This window comes from Brachyhypopomus gauderio, unplaced genomic scaffold, assembly GCF_052324685.1.
Source record: "Brachyhypopomus gauderio isolate BG-103 unplaced genomic scaffold, BGAUD_0.2 sc426, whole genome shotgun sequence".
Classification (NCBI taxonomy): domain Eukaryota; kingdom Metazoa; phylum Chordata; class Actinopteri; order Gymnotiformes; family Hypopomidae; genus Brachyhypopomus; species Brachyhypopomus gauderio.
In genome coordinates, this window is record NW_027507247.1 from 1 (window position 1) to 25,000 (window position 25,000).

General features: G+C 49.8%; 1 pseudogene across 1 annotated transcript in view; it reads left to right on the plus strand.

The window, feature by feature from the left end:
• Nucleotides 1–24: 24 nt before the first annotated feature.
• LOC143506183 (uncharacterized) overlaps nucleotides 25–25,000 on the plus strand; it is a 57,281-nt pseudogene continuing 32,305 nt past the window's right edge. The window contains exon 1 of the transcript XR_013128161.1: nucleotides 25–1,776. The product of XR_013128161.1 is annotated as an uncharacterized LOC143506183 (transcript). The remainder of the gene's footprint in view (nucleotides 1,777–25,000) is intronic.

Here is a 25,000-nt window from a genome sequence, read left to right on the forward strand (position 1 = left end):
GCTCCACCGCTCCGCCACCGCAGCAGGACCGGACCGATCTGGGTCCGTCCGCCGCCCTCTCCGCTCCTTTATTTACTCCGTGAAGTGAAGTCGGGGGGTTTTCCGGTGGCGCGTGCAGCGCGTTTGAATAAACAGCGCTGGACTCCGCGCGCGCACAATAGGGCGCGCTCTCGCGCTCGCTCGGGAACACGCGCGTGCGACAACAGCGTCGCCGCGGCACACGGAGCCACTGAAGACGGACCGGACCGACACCGAGTCCACCGGTCACCCCGCCGCAGCTCCGCGAGGTCGCGGAGAACCGACCGACTAAACGTGCTGAACGTTTCCCACCGACTCCCGCTGTAAACCCGCAACGACACCGAGCCCGACGGAACCGGCTCCACACACCGGGACTGTGTCGTTTTCACTGAGGAAAATTCGCTGGATTTTTCAAAGCAGCAATTTAACTTTTTAAAACACGTATGTTTATTGGACGTTAATAATTGTAATATTATTATTATTATTATTATTATTGGCGTAGCTCCTTTGCACATGTTTAACTCCTGAGCCTACATGCGTGTGGCGTGTATGTTTATTTACATGGTGCCAGTGTGTGGAGGATGTACCTGCTGGGTGATTCTCCTGAGAGGATGCAGCGGGGCTCGGCCCAGAGAAGAACCGTGTACCGCATCTCCCTCACGTTGGTGAAGAAGGAGAGCGTGCGGGACGGCGGGGGCGGTGGTGTGTCTGCGGGACACCCACGCCTGGAGAACCCCAGAATAAGCGCGTATCACAGGGAGGGCTCGTCGGAGACGGCGCGAGGATGTCCTCTAGAGGAGGTGGAAGAAGTGGAGGACGAGACGGACGAGTTCTCGTCGCACGCGCACAGAAACTTCCGGACGTTCAGCACGGGGCAGCTGGAGCTCGGCAGGCTGAAAATATCTCGGAAAACGCACGTGCGGAAAGAGAGGGCGCCGGAGACGAGCGAGAGGGGGCCCTCACCGAAGGACGCCGGCAGCAGAGACGGGACGGGGAGCGGGACGCCGTCGCGGGACGGGAAGGGGCAGCGGACACAGGAAGTGGACACGGAGGAGCGGCTCGGCGGGGATGTCGGGATGGAGACGAGCTGGACGGCGGATGTGGGCGGCGGTGAAAACGTGAGCGTTAAAACGACCGGCGCGCCGAAGACCTCCAGGAGGACCCGGGAGCCGTGCGGAGGGCGTGAGCCCAGCGCCGCGTCTCCTCAGGGAGCCTCGGGTAGCGTGGGGCGGGCGGAGCAACAGTCTCTGACCACGCCCACCAAGCACCACCCGAGTCTCCTCCGCCGAAGCTTCAGCTTCCGCCACTGGACGGGGGGGGAGCTGCTCCGTGTGCGAGCCCTCTCCAAACAGAAGCACCACAACAGCTCGGGCTGCCTCAATCGCCAGGAGGCGGGGCCTGGGGGCGGGGCCCGGACCACCACGCCCCTCCGGAACCCGGCCGCCTTCGACGGGTCCGACGGTCCGGACTCCCCGCCGGTGCGTAGCCGCAGGGAGCGTGCGAAGGGCAAGAACCGCACGCTGGACAACAGCGACCTGCAGCGGCTGTCCGACGGGTCTCTGCGGGACCGGGACGGGTTCCTGCGAGGCTCGGGACCGCGCTCCGGCGGCCAGGAGCACCGGCTGCTCCGCTTCTTCAGCGGGATCTTCTCCAGGAAGGACGGCGCGTCCTTGCCTGCGGGAACGTGCGGGAACGTCTCGCTGGGATCGCGAAGGAAGACCACCAGCGTGGAGAGCGTCAACGGCGTCCTACACCACGGTAACGCTGACGGGAGTCTCTGGCCGGCCCAGACCGGCGTGTTTGTTCAGGATGGTGGAGACAGCGTAGGGTGGAGTCTCTGGCGTGGGGGGGCTGGAGGGATCTGGTGTTTGTTTTGGACACAAAGGTGATGTTTGCAGCCGTGCTTTAAGTCTGCCTCTGTTTGTGTTTCATTACAGTGTAGCTAATCTACTCTCCCCTCTCTGGATCTGAATTAGTGGCTCTGAGCTTTGTGTTATTGAAGCGCTGCAGCAGTGTGTGTGTGTGTGTGTGTGTGTGTGTGTGTGTGTGTGTGTGAGCCGTGTGTAGTCCTGCCCCCCTACCCCCCAACGCTTGCTTCATTAATGCAGAAGAGGAACGGATTGCGCTGTCCGTCCAACCTCTCCATGTCTCTGCTGTTTTGAGAGACATCTGTGTTTCTGTGTTCTTGGTGACACCAGGTCCCCCGAAACTCCCCCCCCCTCCCCCTGAAACACCCCCCCCCCCCCAGCTCCCTGTGATATGTTAATGAGGTGTTTCTGGAGGACAGCCCTGTTCTCGTAGGAGTGGCCTTAATGAATTACCTGTCTGGGTGTGAGCTGCCCACCATCTGCTACCCGGGAGGTCAGACGTCTCTCCTGAAAGACGGGACGCTCCTGTCCCGCGGAGCACGGCTGCTGTTCGCCAGATCGCTTCCTGTGGGTGTGTCCCCTGAGACACCCCCCCCCAGCTGGGACAGGAAATGAGGTGACATGGGAATCAGCATCATCATAGCGACACAAAGCTGCAGTTGTGCCCCACACCCTCTTGAGGGATTTGTTTTATTTCTTTAGCAGACGGTTAGTTGATGTATCGCACTCTGCCCGTCCGGTCGGGTCCGCGGCTGCTAGGGAGAGCTGCAGGCCCAGAGGAGAGGCCGTGTCTGTGTCTGCGTCTGCGTCTGCGCCTGCGCCCCGACCTCTCCAGCGCGGGGCACCTGCCACAGACGTCTCATTAGCGCAGCTGATTATCCGTCTGCGCATGCTGCTGGTTCTCCAGCCGTTCCTGAAGTGGAGGCCAGACTCCTGCAGGAGATCCTGGACGCTGTGGTGACGCTGGCGTCTTCTCTGAGGTCTGGTCACCACAGGCAGGTATCGGGTCACATCAACACTCAACTCGTATTTATAGCTGCGGAAGCTTCCGGGCCCTTTGTTCACAGCAGGTACGTTAGTCCCGCCCATCTGTATGCAGATGTTCCCGTCAGACACCAGCACATGGGCCATGTGGACCGTGGCAGGAACAGGTCCTGTAGGCTCTGTGTGACGCTGATGATGGGGGGCAGCTTTAACCCCGCGATGCCTGGTGGGCAGCTTTAACCCCGCGATGCCTGGTGGGCAGTTTTAACCCCGCGATGCCTGGTGGGCAGTTTTAACCCCGTGATGCCTGGTGGGCAGTTTTAACCCCGTGATGCCTGGTGGGCAGCTTTAACCCCGTGATGCCTGGTGGGCAGCTTTAACCCCGTGATGCCTGGTGGGCAGCTTTAACCCCGCGATGCCTGGTGGGCAGTTTTAACCCCGTGATGCCTGGTGGGCAGTTTTAACCCCGTGATGCCTGGTGGGCAGTTTTAACCCCGTGATGCCTGGTGGGCAGTTTTAACCCTGTGATGCCTGGTGGGCAGCTTTAACCCTGTGATGCCTGGTGGGCAGTTTTAACCCCGCGATGCCTGGTGGGCAGCTTTAACCCTGTGATGCCTGGTGGGCAGTTTTAACCCCGTGATGCCTGGTGTGTTTACGATTGCCCGTCTCTGTGCCTTTCATTATGCGTGTGGGCATGACCACTCCTCCTGTGTGTTTCCTTACTGTAGATGCTGGGTAAGAGTGCGTGTGTAGTGTAGATGTTGTGTATATTTAGGCAGTGATGCCGGTAACGCGTTACTTAGTAACGCGTTACTGTAGTCGGACTACTTTTTTCAGTAACGAGTAGTCTAACGCAACTACTATTTAAAAACTAGTAGTCAGATTAAAGTTACTTATCTAAAACATCGTGCGTTACTATTTCTGCATTTCGGGGGAACGTAGGTTATATTTATTCATTCTTATTTTTTGGCTACACGTTTCTTACGCGGTTACGTCATCTCTGCTCTGCGGCGCCAAAGTCAGATGGAAGGAGAGGTTCGCCTTTAGCAGCTGGAAATACAGGCATTATTTTGATTTTATTTCGGCTAAGGAAGACAACATTAAGGTCCGTTGTACACTCTGTCCTGGCGACAGAGTGCTGTCTACTTTCAAAAACACAACGTCAAACCTGAAAAAAAAAAAAAAAAACCGGGGCTTGGCGGCGAACGTAAATTGTTACCGGGCGGGGTGTAAAATTGACTAAATTCAGTATTATATCGCGATCGATCGATCGCCGGTGGTTGGCGCCAGATCGAACTAGTAACTCATTGAATCATAGATGTGGATCAGAGGTAAATAAACTGGATTTTTTTTTCGGCGTGAGATATCGGAAGTGTGGCGTAAGCGTGTGAAGACAGTCAAATGCGTGTGTCTCAATGCGTGACAGTTGGCAACCCTGTAAGTGGGCGGAGTTGAACAGAAAGACTGTCTTATTTATTTATTTAAAAAACATGTAAGCCTATTTCAAGAAAAAAGTTTACAAATGCCAGTGTCATTTTTGATGTTCCGGTTAAAATACATGTCAATAAAGTGAGTATTGGCAGAACTGGTAGTCATTTTCATGTTATAGGGGCGGGGGATCAGCCTCTGCTGAAAGTAACTAAAAGTAATCTAACTTAGTTACTTTTAAAAGCAAGTAGTCAGTAACTTAACTGAGTTACTTTTTAAAGAAGTAGTCAGTAGTCAGTAGTCGGATTACTGTTTCAAAGTAACTATGGCAACACTGTATTTAGGGTAGTGTATATTTAGGGTAGATGTAGTGTAGATGTAGTGTAGTGTAGATGTTGTGTATATTTAGGGTAGCTGTAGTGTACATGTAGTGTACATGTAGTGTACATGTAGTGTAGTGTAGTGTGGATGTAGTGTAGTGTATATTTACGTTAGATGTAGTGTAGATGTAGTGTTGTGTAGTGTAGTGTAGATGTAGTGTTGTGTAGTGTAGATGTGGTGTAGATGTAGTGTGGTGTAGTGTAGTGTAGATGTAGTTTAGTGTAGATGTAGTGTTGTGTAGATGTAGTGTTGTGTAGTGTAGATGTAGTGTATATTTAGGGTAGCTGTAGTGTACATGTAGTGTAGATGTAGTGTAGTGAGGATGTGGTATAGTGTATATTTACGTTAGATGTAGTGTAGATGTAGTGTGGTGTAGTGTAGTGTAGATGTAGTTTAGTGTAGATGTAGTGTTGTGTAGATGTAGTGTTGTGTAGTGTAGATGTAGTGTAGATGTAGTGTTGTGTAGTGTAGACGTAGTGTAGATGTAGTGTAGTGTAGATGTAGTGTAGTGTACATTTAGGTTAGATGTAGTGTAGATGTAGTGTAGTGTGGATGTAGTGTAGTGTAGATGTAGTGTAGTGTATATTTAGGGTAGACGTAGTGTAGATGTAGTGTAGTGTGGATGTAGTGTAGATGTAGTGTAGTGTGGATGTAGTGTAGTGTAGATGTAGTGTAGTGTGGATGTAGTGTATATTTAGGGTAGATGTAGTGTAGTGTAGATGTAGTGTAGTGTAGATGTAGTGTAATGTAGATGTAGTGTAGTGTGGATGTAGTGTAGATGTAGTGCGGATGTAGTGTAGTGTGGATGTAGTGTAGTGTATATTTAGGGTAGATGTGTAAATGTAGTGTAATGTAGATGTAGTGTAGTGTGGATGTAGTGTAGTGTGGATGTAGTGTAGTGTGGATGTAGTGTAGTGTATATTTATGGTAGATGTAGTGTAGTGTGGATGTAGTGTAGATGTAGTGTGGATGTAGTGTAGTGTAGATATAGTGTAGTGTGGATGTAGTGTAGATGTAGTGTAGTGTAGATGTAGTGTAGTGTATATTTAGGGTAGATGTGTAGATGTAGTGTAGTGTAGATGTAGTGTAGTGCAGGGGTTCTCAACTGGTCTCAGCCCGGGACCCACTTTTTCTCATTGTCATTAAGTCGCGACCCATTAAAGAAAAAAAAGTTGTAGGTTGCCATACACCATGCACATTATGTAATACAACTTGTTTGGTGGTCTTATGAAGGACCTTTTAAAAGCTATTGAAATTATTAAAAAAAACAGAGTATGTAGTGTTCTGGGGCCTTCACTACCGGTAATTTGTAGACGGTGCCTTAGACGTTGCAGTGGTGAAAGTTGCACATTTAAAATAACATGTTGTCTGCTATTTAAAATACGTCTATTCCTGACGTAAACAAAGTTGTAGATGTTTGTCTTAGTTGCCAGAAATAAGAATTTTCATATTCTGTCACTTTTGCTAATACTGTCAAAGTTATTGAAGAAAGAATTAAGAATATGTGAACGTGAAACAAACTTTACTAGTATGCATACGAGTGACTTTTGATACCATTAAAATTACCTTAAAACTATGTACAGCTATAAAGAAGTGTGTCCTCTTTGGGTCCGACACAGAGATACGGTCTCTGGTCCGACAGAGATGTAGACTGGAAAAAATGCGATATTTTTCGCTTGGCCATTTTCAACGCTTAGCGATTAGCGCTCCGCTGCTTTGCGAGTCACGCTGGTGATCAGATTCCCGCATTTGTTGATGGGGAGTGAAATAATTATATTACTCGCAAATTTAAATTTATGGTCGCGATCGCGACGATTTTAGTCGCAATCTGGAGCCCTGGAATGTCTGACGGGTGCCTCTCTGTCTTTTTTCAGGATAAAAGGTGAGTACAAAATTAGAAGAGTAGCATATTAATTTTTTTACAAACTGTCCACGACCCACCCAGAACGTGTGTCGCGACCCACCAGTTGAGAATCACTGGTGTAGTGTATATTTAGTGTGGATGTAGTGTAGATGTAGTGTAGTGTAGATGTAGTGTAGTGTAGTGTAGTGTAGATGTAGTGTAGTGTAGATGTAGTGTAGTGTGGATGTAGTGTAGATGTAGTGTGGATGTAGATTTAGGTTAGATGTGTAGTGTAGTGTAGTGTATATTTAGGTTAGGTGTAGTGTAGTGTAGATGTAGTGTAGTGTAGATGTAGTGTATATTTAGGTTAGATGTAGTGTAGTGTATATTTAGGGTAGATGTAGTGTAGTGTAGGTGTAGTGTATATTTAGGTTAGATGTGTATGTAGTGTGGATGTAGTGTATATTTAGGTTAGATGTAGTGTAGTGTAGATGTAGTGTATATTTAGGGTAGATGTAGTGTAGTGTGGATGTAGTGTAATGTAGTGTAGTGTAGTGTAGTGTAGATGTAGTGTAGTGTAGATGTAGTGTAGTGTGGATGTAGTGTGGATGTAGTGTAGATATAGATGTAGTGTAGTGTGGATGTAGTATAGTGTAGATGTAGATGTAGTGTAGTGTAGTGTGGATGTAGTGTAGATGTAGTGTAGTGTACATTTAGGGTAGATGTGTAGATGCACAGCAGAGCATTTCATCTGACGGGAAGCAGCCGTGGGTTAGGTCAGCTATTGGTGACGTGTGTGCGTGTGTGTGTGTGTGTGTGTAACCTACATTTACAGTCATGCAGAAGTAATACATGTTCACTGCATGGATATGGTGGACTGGCTGTGATAAGAATAAAAGGCTCCCCTTGTCCTTAAGGGGCAGACCGGAAAACACACACACTCACACACACACACTCACTCACATACACTCACACACACACACACACACACACACACACACACTCTTACATGTGCACACACACTCACACGTGCACACACACTCACTCACATACACTCACACACACACACACACACACACACTCTTACGCACACACACACTCACTCTTACGCACACACGCACTCACACACACACACACACGCACACACACACACGCATGCACACACACACACACAGACACATATACTCATGTTTTTAACACACAAAGTATTAATTGAGTCTCAGATAGCCAGCTCATTCATGGCTTGACGAACCAAATCAGTAGGTCAGGGGTCACCAACGTGGTGTCCGTGGGCACCATGTCGCCCGCGAGGACGTCAAGAGTCGCCCGCGGGCTTGTTTTAAAAATAGCTCACTATAGCACCATAGCGCTGCATCGTTTATGTTTTTGCTACTATTATAGATTGTCTGCGGTTGCTAGTATGAATGAATGTTCGATTTATATAGCGCCTTTCCAGATTCCCAAGGCGCTTTACAATTTAACACAGGTACAAGTCACAGACAATCAATCACACACACACCGGCGAGAAGCGGCAGCCAATTGCGCACAGCGTACTCTCTACCGGAAGCCACAGCCCCCTGGGGGACTGAATGGGGTGCAGGAAGGGGAGAGAGAGACCCTAGTGGCAGAGCACCATCCACCACTGGGCATACAAGCACACACACGCACACAGACACAGACACTACTTTTTATTGAACATAGAGACACAGACACACACTCAGGGAGAATTTTTTGTTGACTGCCAATTTACCTAACCTCCATGTTTTTGGACTGTGGGAGGAAACCGGAGATCCCGGAGGAAACCCATGCAAACACAGGGAGAACATGGAAACTCCACTCAGATAGGGACTTGAACCCAAGACCCCAGTGCTGAGAGGCAAACGTGCTAACCACCAAGCCACCGTGTTGCCCAACACCGTTGCCCACCGTGTAGTAGTCTTCCCGCTTAGCAATTGACACTCGCACACGCACAACTTTCGTTCGATTGATGCGTATTAATCTGGTTAGACTCTGATTCTCTGACTCACTGACTCTGACTCACTGACTCTGACTCACTGACTCTCTGACTCACTGACTCTCTGACTCACTGACTCTCTGACTCACTGACTCTGACTGACTCTCTGACTCACTGACTCTGACTCACTGACTCTGACTCTGACTCTCTGACTGACTCACTGACTCTGACTCACTGACTTCGATCATTTTGAAATGTGGCGTGATGTTTTTTTTTGTTATGCTTTTTCTCACTTTAAAGATTTCCTTCACACACACCCACATGGGGGCAGGGGGGCAGGTAGCCTGCATGTGGGAGGGGTGTGCAGGGCGGGTTGGTAGCCGGTGTCAGGGGGAGGGGTAAGTAGTCTGGGGGCGGGGCGATGGGCGGGGCGATGGGCGGGGTTACATCTGCGCTCTGAGGCCCTGCAGCTGTCGCCTGTGCAATTTGGCACAGTGTTTCCGTTCCAGCCCACAAGCACCACAACCAGAACTAAACACGCCTCTGCCTTCCCATGGAGAATGAGAGGGTTCTGGTCCAGCACCATCTGTGTGTGTGTGTGTGTGTGTGTGTGCTCGGTCAAATGGGGCCATCTCTAGCCAGTTTGGAAGGGAAGCCCTCTTGGTGTGCAGCTGAACACAAGGGCGCGTGTGTGTGTGTGTGTGTGTGTGTGTGTGTGTGTGTGTGTGTGTGTGTGTGTGTGTGTGTAAACCATGTCCTCCCTAGCTTGTCTTGGCCTCAGAACAGTGTGGAAGCAGCTCTGTGTAAAATAAGGAGCCTTGCAGGAGAGGCCAGTGTCTTGTTACAGTGACACGGGGGTCTCGTTCCTCCCAGCGCAGACGTCTGGCAGAAGACCAGCAGACGCTCCAGTAGATGTGTGCAGGACCCGGCCGCCGTTAAAGGTCTGAACCACGTTAAAACGGTCACTCCTGTAACTCAGGAGGGCATTTACGGGGTCAGTGGAGGGTCAAACATTCCACAGGAGATGAGGAACGCTTCCTGATCCTAGTGGGTTTGATCTGCTGCCCTGGTTGTGTCGGAGGGCAGGTGTCAAAGGTCAGACTGGGGATTGGCTCACGGTGCGGTGTGGGCACTGGAATATAGGAACAGGGGGTGGAGTCTGTCTGTCAGGGGTGGAGTCTGTCTGCCAGGGGATGAAGTGTGTCTGTGGAGGGGGCGTGGTCTTTCGGGTGGGGGTGGAGTGTGTCTGTGGAGGGGGCGTGGTCTGTCAGGTAGGGGTGGAGTGTGTGTGGAGGGGGCGTGGTCTCTCAGGTGGGGGTGGAGTGTGTCTGTCAGGGTATGAAGTGTGTCTGTGGAGGGGGCGTTGTCTGTCGGGTGGGGGTGGAGTGTGTGTGGAGGGGGCGTGGTTTGTCAGGTGGGGGCGTCCTTAGGTCTGTGTGCTGGAATTATCTAACTGCCATCGTGTTATCATTTTCTTATGCTGTGATATTCTCATCTCAGATGTGTGTTGGTATAATCCCTTCTGAGTTGGTATAATCCCTTCTGAGTTGGTATAATCTCTTCTGAGTTGGTATAATCTCTTCTGAGTTGGTATAATCTCTTCTGAGTTGGTATAATCTCTTCTGAGTTGGTATAATCCCTTCTGAGTTGGTATAATCCCTTCTGAGTTGGTATAATCCCTTCTGAGTTGGTATAATCCCTTCTGAGTTGGTATAATCTCTTCTGAGTTGGTATAATCCCTTCTGAGTTGGTATAATCCCTTCTGAGTTGGTATAATACCTTCTGAGTTGGTATAATGCCTTCTGAGTTGGTATAATGCCTTCTGAGTTGGTATAATGCCTTCTGAGTTGGTATAATCCCTTCTGAGTTGGTATAATCTCTTCTGAGTTGGTATAATCCCTTCTGAGTTGGTATAATCCCTTCTGAGTTGGTATAATCTCTTCTGAGTTGGTATAATCCCTTCTGAGTTGGTATAATCCCTTCTGAGTTGGTATAATCCCTTCTGAGTTGGTATAATCTCTTCTGAGTTGGTATAATCTCTTCTGAGTTGGTATAATCCCTTCTGAGTTGGTATAATCCCTTCTGAGTTGGTATAATCCCTTCTGAGTTGGTATAATCCCTTCTGAGTTGGGTGTTATGCCAGTTCACCCATATCTGTCATCTTTTGCATTATCTGCATCAGATTTCACCTTCAGTTGGTGTGTAGTGAAAGGTGTGAACTTCACCAGCTCCCTGGTAGCACAGCATGTCCTAATGCCTGTCTCTGGTTTAATGAACTAACAAAGTCTCTCGCTCTCTCGCTCTCTCGCTCCTCTCTCTCTCTCTCTCTCTCTCTCTCTCTCTCTCTCTCTCTCTCTCTCTCTCCATCATGTTCTCTCATTGTCTCTCATGACAGTACAAATATAATGCTGTGGTCTTGGTGCCCGTGTGAGCTTCAGCTCACCATACACACCTTTCACACTCCTTAACTCTGTGTCTGCACACACTCGTGCACTCTCTCTCACTCTCACACACTTACAGTGAGTAACGTGCCTTTCTGGGGCTTCTGTTGAGTTTATTAAGTGGTGAGCTGGTTACTGCCGTGTGTGTATACAAGGGCTAGAAACAAACCTTTAGCTTATGCTCAATGGTAGAGTTGGAAGGAGGGCGTGGCCATCACAGAAGCTCCTCCCACTTTGCTGATAGATGTTTTTAGTTTCCGCTCTGCATATTCTGCTCCTCTGTGTGGTTCTGGTTCGGTCGGGCTTAAACCCGGGAAACCCAGCATCACAGCACTGATCGTAAACTGCGGCTTTGCTGTGGGCCGTCCGACAGGAGTGCGAGAGAGCTGGGATGTGCTGGGATGATCTGCGATGTGCTGGAATGATCTGCGATGTGCTGGAATGATCTGGGATGTGCTGGGATGTGCTGGGATGTGCTGGGATGTGCTGGGATGATCTGGGATGATCTGGGATGTGCCGGGATGTGCCGGGATGAGCCGGGATGAGCCGGGATGAGCCGGGATGATCTGGGATGAGCTGGGATGAGCTGGGATGTGCTGGGATGTGCTGGGATGAGCTGGGATGTGCCGGGATGTGCTGGGATGAGCTGGGATGAGCCGGGATGTGCTGGGATGCTCAGGGATGAGTCTGGGTGTAGCAGTGGATATCTGGGACATTTGGGAAGTGTGTGGATAACAGAAAGAGAGGGAGGGAGTGAGGGAGAGGGAGAGATGTAGAGAGAGATGGAGGGAGAGGGAGAGGGAGAGATGTAGAGAGAGATGGAGGGAGAGGGAGAGATGTACAGAGAGAGATGTAGGGAGATAGATGGAGGGAGAGATATAGGGAGATAGAGAGATGGAGGGAGGGAGAGAGAGAGAGATGGAGGGAGAGAGAGATGGAGGGAGAGAGGGAGTGCGCTGACACAGCTGTCCACATCTGTTTGCCAGCAGAACATTACACACAAGCCTAATTAAAACAGATGGGCCATCTGCAGCACACACACACACACACACACATCCTCACACACACACACACACACACACACACACACACACACACACACACACACACACACACACACACACACACACACACACACACACACATCCTCACACACACACACACACACACACACACACACACACACACACACACACACACACACATCCTCACACAGGCGCCAGCACACCCTCACACCCAAGCACACACACCTACACTCTCCAGTACACACACCCATACACACACACACACACACGCCCATACACCAATGCTTCCTCCATTAGTGATGCACACTAGCCCTCACCTGCTGTGTCTGTCTCTCTCTCTCTCTCCCTCCCTCTCTCTCCCTCCCTCTCTCTCTCTCTCTCCCTCCCTCTCTCTCTCTCTCTCCCTCCCTCCCTCTCTCTCTCTCCCTCCCTCTCTCTCTCTCCCTCCCTCCCTCTCTCTCCCTCTCTCCCTCTCTCTGCTGCTGTCGTGAGTCTGTCTTCTTGGAGCATGGCGACAGGTCTCAAGGGCGGAGTTCAGGGAGGGCGGGGTTCAGGGAGGGCGGGGTTCAGGGAGTGCGGGGTTCAGGGAGGGCGGAGTTCAGGGAGGGCGGGGTTCAGGGAGGGCGGAGTTCAGGGAGGGCGGGGTTCAGGGAGGGCGGGGCTGTGGCAGCTGTCTGTGGGGACGTCCGTGTCCTCGTCGTCCAGGGGACAGCAGAGCAGCGATGGTGCTGCAGAGATGATATCTTCAGGAACAAACTCGTCCTGTCGTCCTACATGTACTTGTGTTCTGTTGACCCACGCATCCTTCTACCGGCTGTGTGCTACCTTAGCTACAGTTCTCTCTCTCTGTGTGTGTGTGTGTGTGTGTGTGTGTGTGTGTGTGTGTGTGTGTGTGTGTGTGTGTGTGTGTGTGTGTGTGTGTGTCACCCTGCTGATTCTCTACCACAGCGTTAGCCTGTGTAGTTTTCCACTGATCTAAGCATTTCCTCCTTCTCTCCTCTCCTCCCTCCCCCTCCCTTCTCTTTCCTCTCTCTATCATTCTCTCTCATTCTTTCTCACTTTATTTTTCTCTCTCACTCTATCCCTCCCTATCTTTCTCCCTCTCGCTCTATCCACCCCCCCCTCTCTGTGTGGCAGGTGGGTGGATGGTTTGACCCCTCACGCTGGTGTGGTGTACGTTTCTGGTTTGTTGTGATGAGAACGGTGGCTGCTAGCGACATGCTAATGAAGCCCCCCCCCCCCCTCTTACTGGCTCAGTGTGAACTAAAATGGTTCAGTCTCTTTGGTGTTGTGGACAGTTCTGTTGGTTGTTTTGATTTCTCACCCAGGATATATGCCGCTTGCTGGACTTTGGTATTGTGGGTACTGTATGGTTTTCTGTGTGTTTGTGTCGTCTGGTGGGCTCTCTCAGGGCTCAGGTGTGGAAGAACCAGTCTGGTAGGGTTTCAGGGCAATACAGCCACCCAAACCTCTCACACCCACCCCTCACCCCCTCACAACCACCCCTCACTTCCTCACACACACCTCTCACACCCTCACAACCACCCCTCACCCCCTCACCCCTCACCCCCTCACAACCACCCCTCACCCCCTCACAACCACCCCTCACCCCCTCACAACCACCCCTCACCCCCTCACCCCTCACCCCCTCACAACCACCTCTCACCCCCTCACAACCACCCCTCACCCCCTCACAACCACCCCTCACCCCCTCACAACCACCTCACCCCCTCACAACCACCTCTCACCCCCTCACACCCACCCCTCACCCCCTCACACCCACCCCCTCACAACCACCCCTCACCCCCTCACAACCACCCCTCACCCCCTCACACCCACCCCTCACCCCCTCACACCCACCCCCTCACAACCACCCCTCACCCCCTCACAACCACCCCTCACAACCACCCCTCACCCCCTCACAACCACCCCTCACAACCACCCCTCACCCCCTCACAACCACCCCTCACCCCCTCACTCACCCCCTCACAACCACCCCTCACCCCCTCACACCCACCCCCTCACAACCACCCCTCACCCCCTCACAACCACCCCTCACCCCCTCACACCCACCCCTCACCCCCTCACAACCACCCCTCACCCCCTCACACCCACCCCTCACCCCTCACCCCCTCACACCCACCCCTCACCCCTCACCCCCTCACCCCTCACCCCCTCACACCCACCCCTCACCCCTCACCCCCTCACACCCACCCCTCACCCCCTCACCCCCTCACACCCACCCCTCACCCCCTCACAACCACCCCTCACCCCTCACCCCCTCACACCCACCCCTCCCAGGTCTTGTACTGTCGAGGCAGTAGGTCATGTTTACATCACTCTACACCAGTCTGATCTGCCGTTGTTCAGAAAGTCGTTGCTGTAGACGGATGTAGGTTCAGCATGCGTGCCCAGTCCGGTCTGATAAAGCTTCTGCTGATTTGCATGGGCGTGTATCTGTGTGTGATTCTGTTAAGAGGCTTGTGGTGTGTCTGTGTGTGGCGTGTCTGTGTGGGATGTGTGTAGCGTGCGGGGTGTGTGTGTGGGATGTGTGTAGCGTGCGGGGTGTGTAGCACGTTGTCTGCTGTGGATGATGGTGTTTGTCTGGAATGAGATGAACAAGTTCCATTGCAATAAACCACAGTGTGCTTCCTTGGATAGAGTAGCTAAAACCTTTAAGTACGGGTGTGTGTACTGGAGACCACTGCATTGTCAGGCTGTGGGTCAGAGGTCAGGCTATGGGTCAGAGGTCAGGCTGTGGGTAAGAGGGCAGGTTGTCCCGATTGGACCTGATTGGACTTTTGCCCTTCACCTCCAAACCGTACCATTCTGTCACCGTCTGTTTATCTCTGTTTTTATCCGGGTTCCTGATCAGTTCTTACACTCGCCGGGTCTCTCACAGGTGTGTGTGGCTTTGTGGTGAGATCGCATGCACACTACTGGTATGGGCGGAGCCTGTTGGGTTGTTACTGGTTCAGTTAATGGGTCTGACAAAACGTGGATCTAGTGGATGTCGACAACTTGTCGATGAAACGGGTTAATGGAGATTGTCAAGAATTCTGATGGGCAGACAGTGCACACGCATGCTGCAGCCGAACACACACAGGTGCACAGGCTCACGTGTGAATACACAACAAGCCGAACACACACAGGTGCACAGGCTCACGTGTGAATACACAACAAGCCGAACACACACAGGTGCACAGGCTCACGTGTGAATACACAACAAGCCGAACACACACAGGTGCACAGGCTCACGTGTGAATACACAACAAGCCGAACACACACCGGTGCACAGGCTCACGTGTGAATACACAACAAGCCGAACACACACAGGTGCACAGGCTCACGTGTGAATACACAACAAGCCGAACACACACAGGTGCACAGGCTCACGTGTGAATACACAACAAGCCTGTAGTCATGGTCTGTTTATGGTCCTGTAGTTACTGGTTCCAGTAACATGGCAGTGAGTTTTCCATGCTCTCCTGGCTTTCACAGTGTCCAGATCCTGATCCCATAAAGCATCTGTGGGATAGAACGCACTATTCAGAAGATGTCAGCACCTCCATCTGAGCTGCAGCAGCTGTAAGACGTTTCGCTGTCCGCCTGGGCCAACATTCCTGTGGAGTGATTTCAGCACCTAGTGGACTCGGTGCCATGACGGCCTGCTGCTGTTCTGTAGGCCAGTGGAGGTTGAAAGTGCTACTAGATGCTTGTATATAATAAAGTGGCTATTCTGAAACTGTATTTATGTTTGAAAACGTATGGAGGGAAACTGCCCGCAGTGTTCTAGCCCCGCAGTGCTCTAGTCCCGCAGTGTTCTAGTCCCGGAGTGCTCTAGTCCCGCAGTGCTCTAGTCCCGCAGTGCTCTAGCCCCGCAGTGCTCTAGCCCCGCAGTGCTCTAGCCCCGCAGTGCTCTAGTCCCGCAGTGCTCTAGTCCCGCAGTGCTCTAGTCCCGCAGTGCTCTAGTCCCGCAGTGCTCTAGCCCCGCAGTGCTCTAGTCCCGCAGTGCTCTAGTCCCGCAGTGCTCTAGCCCCGCAGTGCTCTAGCCCCGCAGTGCTCTAGTCCCGCAGTGCTCTAGTCCCGCAGTGCTCTAGTCCCGCAGTGCTCTAGTCCCGCAGTGCTCTAGCCCCGCAGTGCTCTAGCCCCGCAGTGCTCTAGCCCCGCAGTGCTCTAGTCCCGCAGTGCTCTAGTCCCGCAGTGCTCTAGTCCCGCAGTGCTCTAGCCCCGCAGTGCTCTAGTCCCGCAGTGCTCTAGCCCCGCAGTGCTCTAGCCCCGCAGTGCTCTAGCCCCGCAGTGCTCTAGTCCCGCAGTGCTCTAGTCCCGCAGTGCTCTAGTCCCGCAGTGCTCTAGCCCCGCAGTGCTCTAGTCCCGCAGTGCTCTAGCCCCGCAGTGCTCTAGTCCCACAGTGCTCCAGCTGTCCCACCTCCCTGTGTCCTCATTACTGCGGAGAGCAAGACGTTACCTCCTCCGTGTGAGGACACCAGTTCCGTCGTACACAGGACACCAGGGCTGCTGGGTGCTGACGAGCGAGACACCTGCTGTCAGAGCAGCGGCCAGCTGGACGAGTGTGGCTGTCACACACACACACACACACACACACACACACACACACACGCGACACGCTTCACCAGGCCTGTAATTCCCTGCAGGGGGCGCTGTTGTACCTGCCTCTGTTAACTGTGGATTACTGTACGTTTAAAAAAAAAATGAAATGTGCCATATTTTGTCAATTGTGATTTTTACACCCCAATCGAAATTTGTCCTCCGCTTTTAACCCATCTGTGCAGTCAGAACACACACACACTAGTGATTACTAGGGGCTGTGGATCACACGTGCCCAGAGCGGTGGGCAGCCCTAGCCCGGCGCCCGGGGAGCAGTTGGGGTTAGGTGCCTTGCTCAAGGGCACCTCAGTCATGGCCTGTCTGGGAATCGAACCCACGACCCTCCGGTCACAAGTCCAGTTCCCTAACCGCCAGGCCATGACTGCCCTAACCACACGTGCACACATGGACGTTGTGGGAATGTTGCCCTGTTGGCACACAGCGATGGGAAACACTGCTACGGAATCGCCATGGAAACAGCCGTGGAAACAGCCATGGAATTGCCGTGGAAACACAGTCCAGCAGCTGCGTTCCTGTACGCTGCAGTGCTGGAGAACCTGGACGACCTGCAGTGTCTGGGTCCTTCATTAGAACCTGGAGAACCTCTGTCTCCACCCAGCACCACCAGTCTGCCTTCATCATTTACCCTGTGTGTGTGTGTGTGTGTGTGTGTGTTGGGGTGTGTGTGTTGGGGTGTGTGTGTTGGGGTGTGTGTGTTGGGGTGTGTGTGTTGGGGTGTGTGTGTGTGTTTGGGGGTGTGTGTGTGTGTTGGGGGTGTGTGTGTGTGTTGGGGGTGTGTGTGTGTGTGTGTGTGTGTGTGTGTGTGTGTTGGGGGCGTGTGTGTGTGTGTGTGTTGGGGGCGTGTGTGTGTGTGTGTGTTGGGGGTGTGTGTGTGTGTGTGTGTGTGTGTGTGTGTGTGTGTGTGTGTGTGTGTGTGTGTGTGTGTTTGTGTGTTGGGTGTGTGTGTGTGTGTGTTGGGTGTGTGTGTGTTGGGGCGTGTGTGTGTGTGTTGGGGGTGTGTGTGTTGGGGTGTGTGTGTGTTGCAGGCATGATATAGATTATATGTATATATTTTAATTATCATATTGACTTAATAAGCAAACAGAGCACTTCCAAAATCGGCCATTTCAATGACACAGTGGCCAGCAGTTTCCGCCCAGAACCATCATAGAGGCCAAATAGCATTTCAATCATACGAACGTTCTTCATTCATGTTATTCATTTACTGCTAAGCGGGACGAGAAGCAGGACCTAGTGCTACACCGCGGACAAGTCAGAAGAGCGTACATTTACCACTACATTTACCACATCGTACATTTACCACTACATTTACCAGATCGTACATTTACCACTACATTTACCAGATCGTACATTTACCACTACATTTACCACATCGTACATTTACCACTACATTTACCAGATCGTACATTTACCACTACATTTACCACATAGTACATTTACCACTACATTTACCAGATCGTACATTTACCACTACATTTACCAGATCGTACATTTACCACTACATTTACCAGATCGTACATTTACCACTACATTTACCAGATCGTACATTTACCACTACATTTACCAGATCGTACATTTACCACTACATTTACCAGATCGTACATTTACCACTACATTTACCAGATCGTACATTTACCACTACATTTACCAGATCGTACATTTACCACTACATTTACCAGATCGTACATTTACCACTACATTTACCAGATCGTACATTTACCACTACATTTACCAGATCGTACATTTATCAGATCGTACATTTACCACTACATTTACCAGATCGTACATTCACCACTACATTTACCACATCGTACATTTACCACTACATTTACCAGATCGTACATTTACCACTACATTTACCAGATCGTACATTTACCACTACATTTACCACATCGTACATTTACCACTACATTTACCACATCGTACATTTACCACTACATTTACCAGATCGTACATTTACCACTACATTTACCACATCGTACATTTACCACTACATTTACCACATCGTACATTTACCACTACATTTACCACATCGTACATTTACCACTACATTTACCACTACATTTACCACATCGTACATTTACCACTACATTTACCACATCGTACATTTACCACTACATTTACCAGATCGTACATTTACCACTACATTTACCACATCGTACATTTACCACTACATTTACCAGTGGATTTAATTGGGTTATTAATGGTTTCAATCGTTTTCATATTTTGCGGTAAAACAAACTTACTGCCGTTCGCTACAGCGTTGAACACTGTCAGAGCCACAAGCTCTTGTGATAAATAGGTAGATAGGCCTATTAAGTTCGCGTCAACCCCGTGTAGTTAACGGTGACATAAAATAAGAAACGAGATTTTTTTTCTAGTGTCTGTAGTTGTAACTGGTGAATCCAGGGACGGGTGAGGATAACATTCGCGACAGGGCTGAAAACGTTGAAGATGAAGTTGTAAACGCTTGTCGTTTGAGTCTACCCTGTGCTTTAGCCCATGTTAGAAAATAAAAACACGTGAACCTGGTATTTTTACACTCATTTTCGCCGCTGATGTATTTATTGTTTCATTAAGACGTAATGGTTTTGACTGAGCCATCTGGAATGGTGAAAGCGGCTTCTCACGTTTACGGATCTGGCTCCATACATTGAATCCATTGACAAGACAGTCAAAAAAAAAAAAAGTTAATAGATTTTACTATATTTTATGGAGCCCGTAAGGTGACATCATGTAAAAAAATAACGCGTGGTCACGACTTATTAACGCGTGGGAACGAGATACTAATGTCGCCTTTCACACGCGGCAACAAAGTTTATTTTTTCACAGCAAAGCAAGCAGATCCCAGGGATGTTCGCGAACTGACTGCCCAAGGAAGATAAACCTGGCTTTATATAAAGTAATACTTAATTATCTTGTTCACACACGTTAGTAAGTCGTGGCCACGCGTTATTATATTTTTTACATGATGTCACCTTACGGGCTCCGTAATATTTGGCATCACCTGTGCTGTATCCCCGTACACCAACTGTTGGCTGTTTGCTTTTGCGTTGCGTCTGTCAACACAGCCGCTGTGACGTGTCCTCTCTTTAGTAATATACACACAAACACGTTGTGTTATTGTGTGTGTGTGTGTTGGGGGGTGTGTGTGTGTGTGTGTGTGTGTGTGTGTGTGTGTGTTGGGTGTGTGTGTGTGTTGGGTGTGTGTGTGTGTGTTGGGTGTGTGTGTGTGTGTGTGTGTGTTGGGTGTGTGTGTGTGTGTTGGGTGTGTGTGTGTGTGTGTGTTGGGTGTCCTCTCTTTAGTAATATACACACAAACATGTTTCCTTTGTCTCCTCATTTCTGTGACTGTCTTCAGTTCTGTGTGTCCCTCCCAGTGGGTGGTTGTTTACGGGGACGTGGGTGTCCAGGTATTAGCTGGTGTCCCGCCCAGGTGGGACCTGCTCTGACCTCAGCTGTAGGCTCGTGCAAGACACTGTCCCGCTGGACAAAAAGTATTCAGATCCACTCCGTGTGTGTATGAAGGTGTGTGTATGTGTGTGTGTATTGCAGTTGTCTCAGGTAGTCACCTGACCTCTGACCTCTAACTCTTCATGCGTGTGGCTACGTTTCTGCAGACTGGGGACAAGGAGACCCATTTATCCTGCGTGTGTGTGTGTGTGTGTGTGTGTGTGTGTGTGTGTGTGTGTGTGTGTGTGTGTGTGTGTGTGTGTGAGAGAGAGAGAGAGAAATCTGGGACATGTTTCTCTGGTCTTGCTTATCTGCAGGGTCAGGCACACAGCAAGACAGGCACCTCCCCACACACACACTCATCTCCCCACACACACACTCACCTCCACACACACACACAGTTCCTCACGCACACACTCATCTCCTCACACACACACTCAGTTCCTCACACACACACTCACCTCCCCACACACACACTCAACTCCTCACACACCTCACACACTCAGCTCCTCACACACCTCATACACACAGCTCCTCACACACACTCACACTCACACACTAGGGGTGCACGATATGGACTAGAATTGCGATGTGCGATAACATTGTTGGATATCCCGATATCGATGTGAACCACGATAAATTAAGATTAAAATACAGAAATGTAGTGTCTCTCTGAACAGCAGCACGTTCATTTGTTTTGTTTTTTACTGTGTAATGAATCCAGAATAATTCCAAATATTTTGCAGGTTTATTCAACAATAGATTCAATCTAGGTTTATACTTTCACGAGTGAGCGACTCCGCACACCTCGTTAACCTCCGCGAACGGCGGAAGCGTTTAATCTTGCCGTGTCACATTCTTTGCAGTGTTGTCCGAAACGATATGTAGGCCTAGTAGTATAAAAAACACCCCTCAAATACAGGGGAATTAACTTTTACCTGACCAATTTTAATGTTGCTTTGTGTTTCAGGTTTGAATGTGCTGGAATTTAGGCTAAAGTACTTGAAAATGCTTGAAATTGTAACTACTTCGTTTCACAACAAATATCTGTCTGACTGAACAATTATCTTGTATTACGTTAACAAATACGAGCCTCTTGTAATTCCTGGACGAAACATGAGAGAACGTGAAGACGTTAAGATTGGGCGTTTTGAAAATAAATATCCATTAAATAATGTGATAAAAAAGCGAATTATTTCGAATCATTTAGAGTATATGTATAAATATTTAATTCAATTAAGTTTAACGTGCTGGGAATTATTGAAATGGACCTTGAAAGTGACGTACAAGTGCTTGAATTCCACCTTGTATAGGTGTATGAACCCGGCAAACATGACTGTTCTCATTGCGCTGAGACGCGGCGCGCGCGAACTTAGAAAATTCGAGAGGTGCACGACCTCGTGAATCGACAGCGCGCGAGGCCATTGCACACGGGCGAAGCCACCGCGATTACGTTATTTTTGCCTCCCGGACCCTCGCGCCGCATCAAGTGTAAACCAGGCTTAAACCAAATCGCGTGTCTGATGAGCGTGTTCACCTCACTCCAAGGTTGCCAGGTCCTACAAAAATTTTCCGCACAAAATCTGCGAGTGTAAGTTGTCGGCGGGGGGGGGGGGCTGTGTGTGGCGAGTGTGAAATGGAGACAAATTATGTATTATATCGCGATCGATTCTTAGTGTTGACTTGTAACTTCCGCAGTAGCCCAACTCAAAAGTAGCCCAAAAAACCGCACCCCGCGGCCCCAGAATTTTTACCCGTGGCTGGATTTTCAAACAAGCCCAATTTGGCGTGAAAACCGCAAACCTGGCAACTCTGCCTCACTCTGCCTCTTGCCTACTTACGTCAGGTGATCATAGTCTGCAGCGCGAATAGCTCCCTCTATTGCTGGACGAGGATAATGCAATTTGAGCTTGCTGTTATTCAAGGAGTTATCGTGGCTCATTCGATGTGTTTATCGTGAAACTTCACATCGCGATAACGATAAAAATACGATTAATCGTGCAGCCCTATCACACACACTCAGCTGCACCTATATACAGCACTGCACCTATATCAGTGATGGCTTAGTTACCTTGAAAAAGTAATCCGATTGCTGATTACTCCTTTTAAAAGTAACTTAGTTACGTTACTGATTACTTGATTTTAAAAGTAACTACGTTAGATTACAAGTTACTTTAGTAGTTACATTCAGCAGCAAAATGAATTTTTCCAATACTCACTTTATTGGAAGTGCATTTTTAACAGTAACAATGTATTGAAGCAGGTTCGGTAACCAAGGCAGAAACTGCTTAATCCAAAAATCCAGAGGAGGGAAACTTTATTGATAACGCAACCCTGGCGCACGCAGGCCCCGCCCCCCAGTGTCACTTAAAGGGCTAAGACACCTTGAGTGGCCAAGTGTTCGTTAGTGAATTCACCGTGAGCAGTAGTAGTCGCTACAGTATCTCCTGACATTACGTTTGTGTAGCTGTGCGGTATTATTTGTACATTTATTTGTTAACGTAATACAAGCAAACTGTTCAGTCAGACAGCTATTTGTTGTTACTAAGTAACGCGTTACTGACATCACTGACCTATATACAGCACTGCACCTATATACAGCACTGCACCTATACACAGCACTGCACCTATACACAGCACTGCACCTATACACATCACTACACCTATACACATCACTGCACCTATACATATCACTGCACCTATACATATCACTGCACCTATACACATCACTGCACCTATACACATCACTGCACCTATACACATCACTGCACCTATACACATCACTGCACCTATACACATCACTGCACCTATACACATCACTGCACCTATACACATCACTGCACCTATACACATCACTGCACCTATACACATCACTGCACCTATACACATCACTGCACCTATATACAGCACTGCACCTATACACAGCACTGCACCTATACACAGCACTGCACCTATACACAGCACTGCAGCTATACACAGCACTGCAGCTATACACAACAGCACTGCAGCTATACACAACAGCACTGCACCTATACACAGCAGCACTGCACCTATACACAGCACTGCACCTATACACAGCAGCACTGCACCTATACACAGCAGCACTGCACCTATACACAGCACTGCAGCTATACACAGCACTGCACCTATACACATCACTGCACCTATACACATCACTGCACCTATACACAGCACTGCACCTATACACAGCACTGCACCTATACACAGCACTGCACCTATACACAGCACTGCACCTATACACAACAGCACTGCACCTATACACAGCACTGCACCTATACACAGCACTGCACCTATATACAGCAGCACTGCACCTATACACAGCAGCACTGCACCTATACACAGCAGCACTGCACCTATACACAGCAGCACTGCACCTATACACAGCAGCACTGCAGCTATACACAGCACTGCACCTATATACAACAGCACTGCACCTATACACAGCAGCACTGCACCTATACACAGCAGCACTGCACCTATATACAGCAGCACTGCACCTATATACAGCAGCACTGCAGCTATACACAGCAGCACTGCACCTATACACAGCAGCACTGCAGCTATACACAGCACTGCAGCTATACACAACAGCACTGGACCTATACACAGCACTGCACCTATATACAGCAGCACTGCACCTATATACAGCAGCACTGCACCTATATACAGCAGCACTGCACCTATACACAGCAGCACTGCAGCTATACACAGCAGCACTGCAGCTATACACAGCAGCACTGCACCTATACACAGCAGCACTGCACCTATACACAGCACTGCACCTATACACAGCACTGCACCTATACACAGCACTGTACCTATACACAGCAGCACTGCAGCTATACACAGCACTGCAGCTATACACAGCACTGCAGCTATACACAGCACTGCACCTATACACAGCACTGCACCTATACACAGCACTGCACCTATACACAGCGCTGCACCTATACACAGCACTGCACCTATACACATCACTGCACCTATACACAGCACTGCACCTATACACAGCACTGCACCTATACACAGCACTGGACCTATACACAACAGCACTGGACCTATACACAGCACTGCACCTATACACAGCACTGCACCTATATACAGCAGCACTGCACCTATACACAGCAGCACTGCACCTATACACAGCAGCACTGCACCTATACACAGCAGCACTGCAGCTATACACAGCACTGCAGCTATACACAGCACTGCACCTATATACAACAGCACTGCACCTATACACAGCAGCACTGCACCTATATACAGCAGCACTGCACCTATATACAGCAGCACTGCACCTATATACAGCAGCACTGCACCTATATACAGCAGCACTGCACCTATATACAGCAGCACTGCACCTATACACAGCAGCAATGCAGCTATACACAGCAGCACTGCAGCTATACACAGCAGCACTGCAGCTATACACAGCAGCACTGCACCTATACACAGCAGCACTGCACCTATACACAGCAGCACTGCACCTATACACAGCAGCACTGCACCTATACACAGCAGCACTGCAGCTATACACAGCAGCACTGCACCTATACACAGCAGCACTGCAGCTATACACAGCACTGCAGCTATACACAGCACTGCACCTATATACAACAGCACTGCACCTATACACAGCAGCACTGCACCTATATACAGCAGCACTGCACCTATATACAGCAGCACTGCACCTATATACAGCAGCACTGCACCTATATACAGCAGCACTGCACCTATACACAGCAGCAATGCAGCTATACACAGCAGCACTGCAGCTATACACAGCAGCACTGCAGCTATACACAGCAGCACTGCACCTATACACAGCAGCACTGCACCTATACACAGCAGCACTGCACCTATACACAGCAGCACTGCACCTATACACAGCAGCACTGCAGCTATACACAGCAGCACTGCAGCTATACACAGCACTGCACCTATACACAGCACTG